The following is a 17,547-nucleotide window of genomic DNA, read 5'->3' as shown; positions in this document are numbered from 1 at the left end:
AGATTAGGCTACTTTGGTTCCATGAAAAAGATCCTCTGGACTTCTCCAAATGCTGAACTATGGCTAAATGACAAGAGGAGAGAGGACAGCCTGAATGTTCTTTGTGAAATCCTGCCTGCTCTGTGCTATTTTAAAAATCTTACTAATGGTCATAAAGGATCTTGAAAACTGAAGGCTAAATTATGATGACGGAAATGAATGAGCAGAAAATCTACGGTCTGGGAATTTTTACATGTAGGATAAATCAACTCAGCGTCTCAGTCCTGTTTTCTAGCTGGAGCCGCATAACCCCTGCTGGGGAATTCTTAAGGAGTGGGGCCGGACAGGCAATTTCTTTTTATTATTTGCTCTTCCTTTTTTTCCAAGAATCCTCGGCCTGAAACTTGGTTTCCTGTTGTTCTACTTCTTTAAGAAACAAAAATAAATTCTCGCATAATGGGATCAAAACTTGGTTCTCTCTTACTGTAATGCATTCAGAGATCAGTTATAATGAGCAAAGAGACTGCTCCCTGTGATAGGCAAAATGTGTGGTGACAAACAGACCTAAGGGAGGCTTTTCTCTTCTGCAAACGTGGGAATGATATATGCAAAGTGCATAAAGCCAGCCCTGGGAGTGTCCAAGAGTGTTTTCTCTACCCCACTACATTTGCCTTTTACGCTGTGCCTTCCCTCACACAAAACGTAAGAAATCTGCATGCTTTGGTTATTTATTATTTGAATATGCTATTCATGAAGCCTATCAGTGTTTTTGGTGGGGTCCCCCAGCAAATAGACGCTGAGACAGAGATTCGTGTGCAGAAGGACTATTGGAGAATAATGCCTGTCAGAGAGTGAGGGAAGCAAGACAGGGGCTCACTGGCCCTCATGGGAAGTTCAAGTGGGCATATTGAGGCCAGAGGGCTGGATCTTTGTTTTGTTCCATCCCTCACCTCCCAAGGAGAGGGGACCTAAACTTGAGGAAGGAAGCTTCCTTCAGGCAAGTCCTTGGGAGGACTCCGTGGTAAGCAGCCAATACTTCAGGCACCTGGAGGTATGAGGGTTTCCAAACTGAAAGGGATTCTGGGCTGAGAGCAACAGATTCAATATTTGTATGCCCCCCTTTTGCCCCCAAATTCATATGTTAAACCCTTAATCCCCACATGACAGCACTTAAAGGTGGGACACTGGGACATCTGGGAGGTAACCAGGGTTAGATTAGGTCAAGAGGGTGGAGCCCTTATGGTGGGATTAGTGCCCTTACAAGAGGAGAAGGAGATACCCAAGATCCCTCTTTCTGTGATGCAGGTACCAAGGAAGGGCCCTGTGAGGACATAGCCAGGAAGAGGGCTCTCACCAGAACCTGGTCATGCTGGCACCCTGATCTCAGACTTTTAATCTCCAGAACCATGAGAAAGAAATGCTTGTGTAAACCACATGGTAATTTATCTTGGCATCCTGAACTTTCTGAGACACTGGGTGCTACAGCAAACACAGCTAGTAACTTCTATTAACATTGGGACAGTTCCAAAGTCTGTCCTACTCAGGGTAAATGTACGAAAGACAAATTAATAGTTGAAGGTGGAATTCTTAAGAAAGCAGTATTGTTACTGCTTAAGAAAGCAAAATTGTTACTCTCTACCTCCTGCCCCATTATCGGTCCAAGTTATATTGTAAGTTATTCTGTTAATAAAGATGTGAACTTAGTGTCCAAGAGAAAAAGTTTAAATTATATTTGTTTCCCAAATTATATTTGTGTGCACTTTGTTCAGGACACTGAAACGGCCACTTAGAGTCGGCCGCTAGGTTTCATCCTAAATAGTGAAAAATCTTTGATTCAAACTTCATCTTGAAAAATGAAATAAAAATCGTGAAACAATATTTATTTTTACTTTATATTTAACAAGATGTAGGCTATCATAAGTACGGGCTCACTTTGAGAACTAAGAACAAATCCAGCGACTAATTCAGAATTTTTAACGTAGTTTTTTCCAACAAAATTCTGTACTAGCACAAATGACATTCCTTCCCGCATATCTCAGTTGTGCGGCACCAAAACAAAGATGGACATTTGCTTGAGAGTTTTATTGATTTTACCAGGGTCTCTCAATCCTTTCTTTGAACTCATGGGAGTTGAACTCATCTTTGGAAAAAATCTCTGCTGTTTCATCCTTCGAGATATTTCTTTTTAGTTGTGGACCTCTGCATTCAAACACGGTCTCTCCAGTCCAAGATAGAACTCTTGATTCTCGATCTTCCTTGGCACTGCCCACTCCCCCCACTCCATCTTTTCTCCTCTAGTGGCTCAAGAGAACCATCTAGGAACTAGCTTCGAGTTCTCTTTTCTTCTTTCTCATGCTGCCCCTGATCCATTGGCAAGTCCATTAGCTCTATACCTCCAATTAACGACCTCTCACCACCTCTGCTACCTTCCAGTGCCAGCTGCCGCCAGCCCTTGCCTGAACTACTTCGGTGGCTTTCTAAATGGACCCCGGCTTCTACTCTTGAGTCCCTACAACCACTCTCCACAAAGCAGCCAGAGTGATTCTTAAATGTATATTTATTTTTACGAGGTACTACATTTATGTGGTTCAAAATTCAGTGCGCCAAGAAAGAAGACAGGCCCAGAGAAGTCTTGCATTCCTCACCTCAACCCTCTAATGATAATCACTTCCATTGGTGTCTTTGTCTTTTTTTTTTTTTAATCTTTCTTGGGTTTTTAAAGCAAATACAAGCATCCACAAATATATCTCCCATCTTATTAGACAAAAGGTAGACTCCCATAGACACCGTTCTCTACTGTTTTAAATCTTGCTTTCTTTCACTGACCAACATGTCCTAAAACTCTTTGCATATTGGTATATAGAGACCTCCCTTGTTAGTTTCCTCAGCTGCATATCATGCCATCGTTGCCAAACCAAGCCCCTTTTGCGCAGTTGCATCCATTTGTTGCTCTTACAAACAAGGCAACAATAAATAACCTCAAACGTGTCATTTCATACATGCGGCAATGCATCTATGTGATAGAATCACAGAAATACAATAGCCAGATCATATATTTTAGACTATTTGCCAGTGTCAAAATGAAAATTTTAGAGGTCAATCTGGTTGTCGTTTCTCTTGCTTAAAGGTCTCCAAAAAGTACCCATCCTAATCAAGATGAAAACCAAGAACCATAAATCCCCTCCCAAGCTGTCCTTTGCCAACCTCTTCAATATCGCCCCCATTTCCCCTCTCTTGCCCTACGTGACTAAGCACACTGGTCTTCTTTCATTAATCTTGAAAAATTCCATAGCTTTGCAAGACAAGCGATTTCACTTTGTAGTTGACTTGCATTGTATTTGCACTGTATTGTCAAGTATGTATAAAAATGCAGTCATCAGCTGGAGACCTGACGAAGGTGTTGATGCTTGGAAGGGGAGAATCAATACTCATGTTTAATGGAGATGGATATTTGAGTGGGTTTTATAAGCAGTCATTTGATAAAGTAAACATTTCTAGGTTACCATGACTCTTACTTTCCTGCATACCTTCAAACTTTAGGAATTCAGATGATGAATGTTGAGATAATGAGGATGCTCTATCTTTCAGGCGCTGTGTGACCATGGATCCTAGACACGTAAAGGTGAAAGCCTAACCTCATAGGGAAATGCAACATGGCTGGGAAAGAGGACTGGGCGGGATGTTATAAATGCTGTGTTCTGCTATGGGTTCTGCCACGAAACAAGCTGTGAGGCCTTCAGCAAGCCATTCAACCCTTCCCTGCCTCATTTTATTTGTATGAGAAAGAAGAAAATTGAATTCATCATCATTATTCTCAACTCCCCAGGGATTCTTTTTATTAACCCCACCCCCTCATTTTCATAATATATTGAGAAATTTTGTCTACTAAAAATTATGTTAGTAATGTATTTATTGTATAAAGTGTTATTATTTAAATTATTTAAACATAAAAAATTTATTTATTTACTTATACGTTACCATTTCACAGTTCATTGGTACCACGTTCATATTCATTATTAATTTATCAAAGATATATACAGCTTCCAGTTCTGCTTAGCATTAAGTAATCAACTGACCTTGGTCAAGTTGATGTAATACCACCCAAAGCAAGGAAACTTCATATTTTAATTTTCCTGGCTGGCTTTACCTCGTTGAATCCTTAAGAATTAAGAGGCTGCAGGACAGGAATCTCTGGTCCCAGCTGACAATGAGTTTCCTTACGAGCCTGGGAGTCAGTGTTCTGTATAAGATCTCTAGTATAGCGACTTTTTAGAAGGCGCCTCACAGAGCCCTGGGGCTCAGCAGAGAGGTTCAGAGCAGAAACAAGGGTGGGGAAGGAGAAGGCGAAGCAGGGGGTCTCAGGGCCCCCAAACCTATTTTATCCACAGTGGCCCCACTTTTTTCTGTTACATGTGGGGTGCTAAGACTTAGTTTGAAGAAAGGGTTTAAACTATTAAAAAATAATTGGAAAATCTGACAATCGAACTTGATTGCATCGATGAGGATAACGAAGCCTAGAAAACGTAGATAAAAGTTGCCCAAGGTTACAGAGCTAACTAATGGCAAAACATTCATTCGGTCAATCCACAGGTATGTATTGAACGCTGTGGAAATAAAAATGATAATTATGAAATTTTGATTCAGTCTTGGTCTAAAAACAGCCTGTGGGTCACCACAGGGTTTGATCAGAAGCATCGGGATGAGAGAATGTTATTTTCATAAACTGATGGAGACGTGACATTTCTGTACGTTACAGCTACATGTATTATTTCATGTCGCTCCTGTTCAGTAAGACAAGAAGGGGCGGGAGGATACTGCATTCTGGTGACCAAAGGAGAGCAGTGAAGAGCAAGCCCTCTTAGGAGACGGGCCAGGTAGGGTAAAAGTCTTGCTTCAGGTCTCTGTGCCAGACTGTCACACTATTGCTCTCTTCGGTGTTTATACAGGAGGAGCCAAGAGCCCTGCCTCTTCAAGATTATCTGTAGGTTTTTGTTTTATTTCCCAGATAAAGCATGTGATTACCACTAAGCTTGGAAGAAACCTGAGGCTATGGAAAATGTGTTAATTTAATCTATGAAACACATTTGTAAAAGTCAGCTGGTTGAATGTGTCCAATGTAAAAGAATTCACTGGCCTTAGGACCACTTACCTGGGACTGGGTATCAGGTATGTCCTCTTCTTAGTCCAAAGGCCACAGACCGTCTGATTCTAGCTTTCTCCCTGCAGACTATTTGAAATAAAGGGTGTCTTCAGTAGCTTCGAATACAAACATAACAGAAAGCCTCATTCTTAGCACCAATAAAGAGCCAGGCATTCTTCCTGGCTTTGGAAGATACAGCAAGGAACATGTGGGAAAAGTTTCCTGCTTCCTTGGACCAGAACGGGTTCTCTTGATGATTCCAGGTCCAAGGCTGTTTCTGGTACACTGTGCAAAGTTGAAGACTCATTCAACTGTTTTGCAAATACTTGTCATAACAAAGTATGCTTAGATCTCCTCCACATTATTTATTCATTATTTAACAAATATTTATTGAGTGGTTTCTATTACCAGATTCTCTATGCTAAGTGCTGGGCATCCTGATATGAATTAGTTTTTTTTTTTTTAAGACTCCATTCATTTATCTGACACAGAGAGAGAGAGAGAGAGCACAAGCAGGGGGAGCGGGAGAGGGAGGAACAGGCTCCCTGCTCAGTGGGGGGCTCAATGCAATGAGGGGCTTGATCCCAGGACTCTGGAATCAGGAAGGCAGACGCTTAATCCACTGAGCCACCCAGGTGCCCCTGAATTGGTTCTCAAGGTGCTCACAGACTTATGGGAACATAGACTTGTAAACAACTTTCGAAGCCACGTAATCAGTACAACAGCAGGAGAGGAACAAGGCACAGATGCACTACAAACAGCAACGGATTAACTTCCTCTGGCAGGATATCCAAACTTGGGTTTGAAAGGTTAATAGAACTTCCCAAGCAGACCAAGGATGGCGACAATGGGAATGGCATACAGAAGGGCGCAGAGACATGAGAACACACACATCCGGAGAACTGTGTGCTGTTTGGAACCGAAGGAGTCTTCAGTACAAAGTAGAGAAGAGGCAGAAATTGATAGACTCTTTATCTAATGGCCTCTGCTTTCTCTGTGAGTTAAGAGAGGCAGCAACTTTTGAGAATGAGGGCAGAGGCTGGGGAGGAAGTTTGAAAGGTTTAAGAGGTGCTGAATTGTTTATAAAATAGAAAGGGTTGGGGGAAATCCCCTCAGGCCCATTAAGAGGGGCCTGTCTTGCTAGACCATAGTTCACCCATGCCGTTGCAATGCCATGTAGCCCGGGAGAAAAGGTATGTACTGATATATACGGATAGGAAAAGATTTTTAAGACAAATCATTTAGTGAATAAAAAGCAAGAGGCAGAACTGTATGTACTAATTTAACTTTCATGTAAAAGGCAGTAGGAAACTTAAAAATACGTCCTTATGTGCATAAAATATCTCTGGAAGAACGCATAAGAAAGCAATAGCTTTGGTCACCTACGGGTAGAGGCTGGATGGCGGGGGCGCAAGGTGGCGGGGGGGGGGACACTTTGCACTGTATACGTTTGAATTCTGAATCACAGTAATGGATTATTGACTCAAAAATAAATTAAAAGTGCAATCTTTTACATCTTTTTAGAAAATAAAGAATAATTTCTGAGGGCCATGGAAGATAAAACTAAATTTTGGCCTCATGGCTGTGTCTCTCTGGAAACTTATGCTTAGGCCTAACTTGGGGAAATGCAAAGGGAAAGAATCATTTTCATTGTGGTTTCTAGTCGGGAAAGGTGAGTTGGTTAAGTCATGAGAATTGGAAGTTGAAAGGATCTACAGAAAACCCTAACCAAGGTTGCTGGCCTGGCCTCTTGTGCTCAGGGCCTCCAACCCCGGCTCCTTCAGCATCCTAGCAACATTGCTTTAGTTACATCAAAGCAGCACCTCAAAAGGATTCCAATTCTTTTATCACACCGGTTTGTGCAAAACCCTATTGGTACAAAGTGAATTAAAACAGAACTCTGATCTTCAGGAGCTGAGAAGTTAAAAGGACAGTGTTTATTACTTAATACATGAACAAATAATGAACAAGACTGATTTTTGTGTGTGGATTGCCAAATCACGTTATCCTACAGACATACACTTTTTAAAAAAGATTTATTTATTTATTTGAGAGAGAGAGAGCAAGCACATGCACACAAGAGTGGGGGGAGGGGCAGAGAGCGAAGGAAAAGGATAAGCAGGCTCCCTGCTAAGCATGGAGTGATGTGGGGCTCAATCCCAGGATCCCAAGATCATGACCTGAGCTGCAATCAAGAATCGGACACTCTATTGATGGAGCCACCCACGTGCCCTTTACAGATAGACCCTTTTATCTCGAATCTGATTATAAAGAAATGTCCCGGTTATTCAACAGCGAGCCTGTGAAGTACTGTTTTTGTGCCAGACGATGGCAGGCAATGGTGATACAAGGATGGCCAAACCATAATCCCTGGGGCCTGGGACCACACAAGGTAGTGAAGGAGAGAGACATAAAGATCACTTCAGAATACAATGTGGTATGTTCTACCAGAGATGCCTGGATAGAATTCCGTGGGAGCCCAGAAGAAGGAGCAACACCGCCTGGAAGGAGTTAGGATGGGCTTTGTCGAGGATAAAAGAGGCAACCCAAGTCCTAAATGAGTTGAAGTTGAGGGATGAGAAGGATATTTCAGGCGAAAAGAATACAGTGTGCCGAGGCAGCAAAGCTCAGAACAACACGATGTGCTCTTGGGATACCAAGCAGCGTGATCTGAGTATGGCGTCAGGAGCTTCTCAGGGAGTGGCAAGCACGAGAGCTGGAAAGGCAGGTTCAAACAGGGTTATGAAGTGCCTTATGTGCCAGGCTAACAAATTCAGACTTTGTCATGTCAGTAAAATACCTTCTTCTCAGTTGACATGCTGAGAGGTTGGTATTTCGCCATTAACGTCTAACCCTCTTCCATGCAGGTCATCCTTCTATTGGCTTCCAGATTCTCGGTAGAGGTGGAATAAGGATGTGGAAGACAGGTTTGTAAACTTAGTGTTAGCTTCCCCATTCTTCCTTTTTATTCTTCTTCCACATCTAACCAGTTATCAAAGTCTGTCACTTATTCTGTCATTTTCTTTGTGTCTTCTTAAGTCAACTATTTAGTAAGTGTTTACCCATGACAAGTACTGGGCTAAGGGCCTTATTGACACTATCTTGTTCAATCCTCAAAATGGTCCTGTGAGGTCATGTTCTGGTCGGGGTTCTTGAAAGCAAATAGTAGGGAACTTAAACAGAAAATGAAGTAACTGGAAAGGTGTCAGGCAATTCACAGAATCCATTGGAAGGTAGAGGACCGGGTTCAGGGTGGAGCCAAGGAAGAAGCAGAGCACAAAGTTGAGATCCTACCTCAGGTATAATTTTCAAGGAGGTACTCCACCATGCCTCTGGATTCTTTTCTTTTCTTTCTTTCTCTCTTTTCTTTCTTTCTTTTTCTTTTTCTTTTTTATTTTCTTTTTTAAGTAAGCTCTGTGCCCAATATGAGGCTTGAACTCACAACCCTGAGATCAAGAATTGCATACTCTACTGACCCAGTCAGCCAGATGCTCCCAGGCCTCTGGATTCTCATCTCACCACAGAGGGCTCAAAGATCCTCAAACTGGCCACATTGTCTTTGCATCACTATTCCCCAGTACAGAGAGACGAGTGAGCATCAACTGGCCCTGCCCAGAGCACGGGCTTGTGTCCTAGATGCCAGGGGCTGGCAGAAGAACAGCTTCCCCTGTGTGTCTTCCCATTTACGTTGAGACTCACTCAAATTTGGAAGGACATTGAAATACCGGACAGCAAAAACAACAAGTGTCCACCAGTGCATTTTGTAGATGAGGGAGGGAAGAGACCCAGAGCAGGTAGTTTAGTTACCCAAGTAACACAGCAAGTCAGTGGCAGAGCCAGGATCGGCGCCCAGATCAGTTTGTCTGCAAAGCCCACGCTGTTATGCAATCTACTGCACTGCCTTCTCTAAACCATTCCAGCGCTGTTTCACAGCCCACACACCAGTCCGGGCGCCCATCACCTCGTCTGCATCACTGCCTCCTACCTGGTCTCTCAGATTTGTGTTTTCCCATCTCAGTTCATTCTCTACATAGTCGCTAAGATAATAGTTTTTGAGTACCGTCTACATCATGTCAGCCTCTTGTTAAAAAACCTGTGACTCACCCCTTCAAGAGCCTTTCCTGACTAATATCATTCCACCCTGATCACTCCCTCAGTAATCAGTCAAATAATGTTGCTGCAGTGCCGTCACAGATGTATAATTTATACTACACTATCGTATACTTATTAATAGTCTCTAGCTGTTACATTTACATGTGACTTTACTGAGGTCACACAGCCTGTCTTCTGCTGCTTTTGTGACTCTAATGATAGATACTAGCATCTAGTACAGGGAATGCCTTGTCGTCTTTGAATCCCAGGACCCTCCAGAATATGTGCCTTACCATCATCAATGTTATTATTGGCAGAGCACTTAGCATTTGTGAATTAATTATTAGCCTCCCTGAGATTTTTCAACTGCTTCTTAGCTTTCTCGGCCACAGGTACTGTGCCCCGCCAAGAGTCCGTGCGTTAAAAACAATCGCTGATAACGATGATCATTTCATTTCCTTTTTTGGAAGTGTTTAATTCTTTACTCCACCCCCAGAAATGGTAAGTTGAGGAAAGGTAAAAGGTGGTATCCTTTTTGTGGAGCTGGGAGGTGAAAGGAAATAGCATCTAGAGCATGCTTTGCCCTTTTTGGTTAGGAATAATAAAAGGATCGTAAGCATGGAACATAGCATGCAGTTAGGGACTCTGGCTGGCCAAGTTGCCGGCTTGAGGTTCCTATAGGAAAGCTACAGGAACCTTCTGGCCTGGTGCCTGAATTGCCTCCATAGTTAGAGGGCACCTTTCACAACTAATAGTGACCCTAAAAGACCCCTAGATCCCTGTAAATCAGGACCAAGAGGGCCAAGAGAAAGAATGACTCAGGCATTTCACTTTCTATTTCCTTTGCTCCTGGCTCCAATTACTTTTTTTGAGGATCTGTCTCTTTCTTGAGGTTAGACATCAGAGGAGGTCACACCTACACACAGAGCACATAGCTTGGTGATCAACAGATGGTGATCAGTCCCCAGTAGAATTAACAAAACTCAGAATTTATTTAAGGGGTATTCACATATGCTCTGGTCATTTTATAAATGTCAAGAGTAAGGATAAAAAAGATGGGGTTTCTGTACTCAAGGACTTAACCATCTATCAGAGGAAACAAATCTATGAAGCAAATAATTGATGAACAGTGAGTAAGGCAATATATTAAGTTTGTACTGTGTATAAGAAAGACACACAGAAGGACCTAATCCACTCTTTGGGGTGAGGGATCCTGAAAGACCTTACAGAGGGTGAAATGCTTAGCCCGGAGTTGAGAGCAGAGTAAGAGTTTGCCAGACAGATGAAGTGGGGAAAGAACATTCCCGAAAGAGGGTAGAAAGCTAAACTATGGGATGGAAGGCTTAGAGAATTGTATGTAGTTTGGATCCTGAAGATGCTTATTCTGCATCCATTCTTTCCTTCCCTCCAAATTTCCCAGCCAAGGGTTGAGTATTATTGTCAGCTCCAAGGATGGGTCTTGGTTGGCCTTAGCCAGTCAGCAGAAGCCATTCTTTTGTTATAGCCGGCTCTGGGAGAAGCATGTCACCCAAGCCTAAGCAAATCAGCCATGGCATTCCTCAGGGATGTTAGTTCAGGGCTGGCCAATGACCAATCAGAAAGAAGTCCAGGATTTTGGATTGATGGTTGGGGGAAGAGAGGCATTCAAATAGAAGAAAAAGCATTTAAACCTGAGAACTGCTGGTTTCTATTTTGTTACCTCAAGGAGAGCCAACCAGAGGATAAAGATGTCACACAGAACTAAGCGAATGGAAGAGAAATGGAGCCAATGACATGACCAAAATCTGATCAGTTAAGTAGATGCTGGTATTCCCTCCATTGTTTAAAAGATCAAGTAGAATTTCATGTTCCTTGCAGCTAAAACCATTCTACCTGAGGCAGTGTTACTGGAGGTGAGGTCTGAGGGGGTAGAAAGTGGGAAATGGATCACAGAGTTGGGCATGAGCCAGATGAATGAATGTAGTTTCAATGCTAGAGACATGGAAAGCTCTCAAAGGTTTTAGGCTATGTTAGGGAGTGACATGAGTTTTAGAAAGATGACTCTGGCAGCAATGAGAAGGATGGCTTGGAGAGAGCAAGGCTGGGGGCAGTGAGACCCGTGAGGAAGCTACACCATGGCTCTACTTGACTCAGCATTCCTCTCGGGGGTGTGGCTTCTAGCTCCTTTTTGCACCAACCTCAAAAGAGAATCAGCTTTTTGAAAATACTTAATCTGTGAACATATGATATAGGATATAAATTCCTTAGGATTTCATACCCTGGAAGCAAAAATGTATGTTTCAGGAGCCCATGAAATTCTTCAGGGTTTTATTGTAGGAGAACAAAGTTTGGGTTATACCATTTGGGCTATCATTAATATCTTGGCTTCTTTCTCTTTCTTTTTAGGTCTTTGAATGTGCTCTCTACTGCCTCTGAACTCTTTTGTCAATACAGTCTTTTTCCCTATTGCTTGAGGGTTTTTTTTTTGTTCCCTTCCACCCCACCAAACAGAAAGGCGGTTGAAGAAAAAGACTAATGTTGATTTGGTTGGCACAAAAGCCCTTTTCCCATGGTATCTGTTGCTGTTAAGGAAAATTAACCTGATCCTAACTAATTTTACTCAAGGGGAGGTATCTTTGGTAACAAACACTTGTACTGATCTCTTTGGCCTCCAGTATTAACTGCCAAGTAAACTGTATTGATAGAACTATGGGTATATGACTCTTCCGTGATCCATTTCACCAGAACCTGTTCTGCAGACATTAAGATTCAATTAATCTTTCTACTCACTTGTCATTACTGAGCTTCCTCTTCATGCCTAGCCCTGTGTTTGATACCAGAGGCAGTTCAACAGGAAAGGAAAGCTGTCTCTGCTTAAAGACGGCTTATGGTTTAGATTCTGAGGATGGGAAATGCTTTTCTTAAAATCATGTCAGTGAGGCCTAAGCATATACTAAAGTTGGTTTATATGCAAGATGGCTGCATTATGCTGATCCTTGAAGCGTATTAAAAACTTTAAAAAGTGTCATCAGATAGCCAAAGAGTTTCAGATACAATCCTGCTAGGACTTCAGTGGCAACGCTTGAAGTTTGGTCATTAACCACAACCTCAGTCAAGGTCTTTGAGATAAAGATGATCTCATTCTTCGTTTACAGAATCACTTAGTTTCCTCATGTGGATAATTTTAGGCGGAAAATGGAACCCAAAACAGGCACATGTAGAAAAATGTGGTATCCCCCAAAAGCTGTCACAAAATACAAAACATTCATTCCTTAGTAAAGTAATTGCAGTTATGTATGAGACCTAGAGACTGATTCCTTCCAAATGGATTAATCAGGGGCGCCTGGGTGGCTCGGTCGTTAAGCGTCTGCCTCCGGCTCGGGGCGTGATCCCAGGGTCCTGGGATCGAGCCCGCCATCGGGCTCCCTGCTCAACGGGAAGCTTGCTTCTCCCTCTCCCACTCCCCCTTATTGTGTTCCCTCTCTCGCTGTCTCTCTCTCTCTGTCAAATAAATAATCTTAAAAAACGACAAATGGATTAATCATTTTGCCTAGATGGCAATATATTTCACCCCTCCTCCCATCTGAATATTTTGTAGAAGCAACATTCATTCCTCATAGGTCCCATCTAATTCCTTCCTACATTCTATTTAACATTATTTGATGCAGAAAATTTAGAGCAGAACGGACCACAATAGCAGAACCTGAGCATAGTCCTGACCTTTATTTTTAAACCAACATCTTCTCACACCAACTCCTCTTCACTTCTTGCTCACTGTACCCAGGGCCAGGGGCCTTCCAATGATGAAATCAAGATATGAGCCAAACTGAGCTTTGTCCTTGACTTCACAAGGGTTACATCGAGTACCTAGCTTACTCCCTGGAACATAGCAGGCACTGATTCGCTGGAAGAAAGAATGAAGATAGTGTCCATGGAACTGTGAGTAGGTCTGAATTTTCTGAAGTTAAACCAAGGATTCTAACAGATTTAAAACCTCTGACTGGTAAACTGAGGAGTTTAGGTTTCCATTTATGCTTTCAGCCAACAAACATTTTTTGAGAGCTACTATGTTGTTGAAATAGTGGATCCGCTTCTTCACAAAATGCACTTGGGATTCCTCTGCTTTGCTCTTGGTTTTCTAAAGAGAAGACCTAATCAGTCATAGTCCTTGCCTCTCACTTGAGCTCCTTTCAGGGCTAGTGTATGGGCGGGGCTGCGGTAGCCTGAATGTTATTAGTGAAGACAAAGCAAAGAAGGAACAGAAACAAACTCTCTTCCTCCTTCCCTCTTTTCTTTCACTATTTCACCCCGCAGCCATTTCCCTAAGGCTGGTTTCCACTCCTACTTCATCCTGCCCTGCTTTCCTAGTTCCTCTGCAGAAAATTCCGGGAGAATTAATTTTCCTCTGAAATACAGATGAACCTAACCGGTGGGAATGCAAAATGATACGGGCACTTTAGAAGACAGACTCGCAGTGGCTTATAAAAATAAACATACTCTTACCATACGATCCAGCAATCGGGCTCTTTGGTATTTGCCCAAAGGAACTGGAAACTTGTGCCCACAGAAAAACCGGAACACGGATATTTATAGTTTTATCTATAATTGCCAAAACTTGGGAGCATCCAACATGGCCTTTAGTAGGTGAATGGACAAACAAACTATGATACAGACAGACAACGGAATATTACTCAGCACTAAAAACAGATGAGCTATTGAGCCATGAAAAGACATGGAGGAAACTTAAAAGTCTATTGCTAAATTAAAGAAGCCAATGTGAAAAGCCTACATATCAACTATATGTACAAGCAACATTCATTCCGCATAGGCCCCATTTAATTGCTTCATACATTCTATTCAACACTATTGGATGCAGAAGACTTAGAGCCGTGTGATTCCAACTACACGACATTCTGGAAAAGGCAAAACTATGGGGACAATAAAAAGATCAGTGATTACCAGGGGTTTGGGGAGGAAGGGGTGACTAGGCAGAGCACAGAGGACTTTTAGGGCAGTGAAACTATATATACAGTATTATTATCATGGATACGTGTCATTGCACATTTGTCTAAATGCATAGAATGTACACCAACAAGAGCCAACCCTAAGGTATACTATGGACTTTGGGTGGTAAAGATGTATCAGTGTAAGTTCACTGATTGTAACAAATGTCCCACTCTGGTGAGGGATGTAGATATGTGGGAGACTATGCCTATGTGGGGGCAGGGGCCATATGGGAACTCTCTGTACTTTCCAGTCAATTTTACTGTGAACCTAAAACTGCTCTAAAAATATATTTAAAAATATATAGAAACAGATACAGAGAGGAACCTTACTTCATACCTTCGTATATATGAAAACCTATTGTTAACCCAAGCCTGTCCAGGCTAGAGGGAATGGAGAGGAAGATTAGGGGAAAAGTTTAGCCAAAGTCTTGCACTTGCTTCTGGCACAGGTGAGTAGGGCAAAAAGCCACAGGCTGTGTTCTGTTACTCAATGGACCACACACAAAAAAGACATTGGTCTGATCTGAAACACTAGATGCTACCAGTGGTAGAGCTAGCAGCCTAGCTAGTTCCTCAGGCTGGGGAAGAAAATAGGGAAGGGGAGATGTGCTCCATGGTTGGAAGCTCAGCCCTCAGTACCACTCATCACTTCTCCTGCACCCTTCCATTGGATTCCCAGGTCTGGGCTTCCTAGAAAAGACTAGAAACTAAGGGTCACCTGCTTTAGAATCACCTGAAACTTCATAAATATTCATATTCTCAGGCCAAGCTCCCAGAGAACCAAATTCGGTTATTCAGGGATAAGGTCCAGGGATCTGCATTTTTAAGAAGTTCCCAAGGCAGTCTAATGTGCATCTAGGTGTCAGAGCCACAAAACGTTGCTACTGAGGGGGCCCTTGTGCCTGCTGCCAGGAAGAGAAGGGGTAATTGCAGATGAGGTCTTTCTTTTGGATACCAATTATTCACCTGTTGTCTTTACCATATTGGTATTATCATCTGCCTGTTGTGTATATTCTCCCAAGGATCATCCCATCCCAGGAATGAGAGCAAGGTCCAGATTCCAGTCTTTCCATTATGCTCTAATGGAAAAGAGTTAAATTCAGACCTGCCTTCTAGTTCTTTCTATTCATTCATTTGACAAATACTTACAGCATGCCTCCTAATGTGCCAGCTGCTTATTCTAGGGGTTGGGAATCCAATGATGCATAGGCAGATAAGGTCCTTTCTCTCCTGGTGCTTCTCTTCTATAAGAGGCAGAACTAAGAAACAAATAAGAAACAAAGATTATTTTGGGCAAAAGTGAGGACTGGAAAACAAAACAGGGTGATATGACAGTGAATAGTTATGAAGAGGTGGGGTACATGAGAGGTGGGAGGGTAATATTCTCTAAGGAGCTTAAAGTGGGGTGAAGACTGAGTGGTGAGAAGAAAATATCTAGAGGTAAACACTGCAAGGACCACCAGCAGGAAGAAGGTTGGTGTTTCTGAGATTTTCCAAGTCAGGGCTTAGACAGTACTGAACAGCAGGAGAGGTGAGGGTGGAGAAGCATTTTATCCCAAGTGCAATGGTAAGCCACTGGTAAATTTTAAGCAGAGGAATAACATGATCTGGTTTATATTTTAAAACAAAATCCTCTGGCCGCTGTGATAAAAATTTGAATTGAATGGGTTGGGGTTGGGCTGAATGGGGGAAGGGTTCAAGAGAAGAAGCTAGGAAAGCAGTTAGGTTACTGTGGTACCAGAGGGCAGAGCATATGGTGACCTGGACTGGGGTAGAGGTGGCATGAGTGGGAAAATTCAAGATCTACTTTGGAGGTAGAGCTGATCGGACTTGTTAATGGTTTGGATAGGAGTTGTGAGGAAAAGAGAAGAATCAAGGATGACTCTTAGGGACTTCATTTTGAACCATTGAGTGACAGAAGCAGCAGATTTAAAGATACTGTTTGGGAATGTTTGGAACACCTATTAAACAGTTAAGTGACAAAGTAGAGTAGCATTAGATATAGGAGTCTGGAGTTCAGTAGTGAGGTCAGGGGTAGAGATAAGGGCAGTCAGGAGCATAAGAATAATATTAAACACCATATGGTAGGCTGAATAATGACCCCTCAAATATGTCCATGTCCTAATCCCTGAAGCCCTAAAGGATCTATTGTGCATGAAAGCAATTAAAATATGTCTTTTGTAGGTCTTGCACAACACCCAAGGTAGGTATTATTATTTTCCACTTACTAGATGGGGAACCATCTTAATAGATGAGGCTCAGAGAAGTGGAATGCCTTGTTCCAGGTCCCAGACTTGGTAAATACCTGTCTCACTTTGAAGTGTCTTACAGAATTTCTGCAAAGATGGAAGGTGGTAAAGAGTTGCACTGTGTGCTTTCAGACAGGTCCTTTGCAGCATACTGCCTTGGCTGCCAAAAACGTGTCCTAGAAATGCATTTCTGTAAGGCCTGTCATTTCTTTGCCCAGCTCTGGCATATTATTTTTCTGACCTCCGGAGCCCTTGCCAGACCAATCACACCACATGGCCACTCCCCAGTTAGTTTGTTGGCTCTGGGAGGGCTTAGTAGGGTCATCACATAATGAACGACCCCACATTCCAGGCCCTGTGCCAGGCACCTAACATTCATTCAATAATCACAGTAACTGTCTCCATTGTCTCTGGAGCAAGCTAGAACGGCTGGATGACTGGGGAATGGAAAGAAGACAGGACCAGGAACAAGGAGACCCAGGGTTCAAGTCGGGCGGTGGGGGTGGGGAAAGAGGTGGCGCATAGCCCTAAATAGGAGCTAAAGTAACCTTGGGCTAGTAACTTAGTCGTTTAAGAAAACCAGAAATCTTACACTACAGATGATTTCGAAACTCCCTCGAAGATACTTGTATGAGAGATTCTCTTCTTTCCCCATCTCTAGGGCTCCAGTATTACAGGTAGCAGTCTGAACAATGGCTATAGTGACCGCCTGTCTGTTCATCCCTGGGCTGCCCCTCAATTCCCTCCTTACACGTGAGTCGGGGCCGCGGCCGGGCTCCGAATTGGGCGATAGGTCATTCCAGGATAAGGGAGAGGAGGCTCCGAGAAACTACAACTCCCAGGAGCTCTCGGGCTGCCACTCGGCAGTCTGGGCCTGGTGCATGCTGGGAGTAGTACATTGCCTCCTGCCGCAGCAGGCTCATTGTTAAGGCAGCTCGGGACAGGTGACCCGTGCGCATGCCCAGTCACGTCCCAACTAGTTTGGCTTCTTTCCTTCCCGGAGGAGCCTTCTCTTTCCGGCCTCGCCCAGGCGCGCTTTTCCCCGCCCCACTCCCGCCCCCTTTGTAGGGATTTTGCAGGGGGCGGGGCCTCTGGCGAGCGC

General features: G+C 43.1%; 1 long non-coding RNA gene across 1 annotated transcript; it reads right to left on the bottom strand.

Moving 5' to 3' along the window:
- Positions 1-5,132: 5,132 nt before the first annotated feature.
- On the bottom strand, positions 5,133-17,447 carry LOC121100213. The gene is made up of 3 exons (XR_005831951.1): positions 17,038-17,447; positions 15,346-15,455; positions 5,133-5,206 (listed from the first exon to the last, which is right to left on the bottom strand). It is a non-coding gene; the product is annotated as an uncharacterized LOC121100213 (long non-coding RNA).
- Between the last annotated feature and the right edge of the window lie 100 nt (positions 17,448-17,547).

Source organism: Ursus maritimus, unplaced genomic scaffold (genome assembly GCF_017311325.1).
Source record: "Ursus maritimus isolate PB19 unplaced genomic scaffold, ASM1731132v1 scaffold_10, whole genome shotgun sequence".
NCBI classification, from domain to species: Eukaryota; Metazoa; Chordata; class Mammalia; order Carnivora; family Ursidae; genus Ursus; species Ursus maritimus.
Note: the sequence above shows the minus strand (reverse complement) of the source record. Positions and strands in the feature narration are given on the sequence as shown.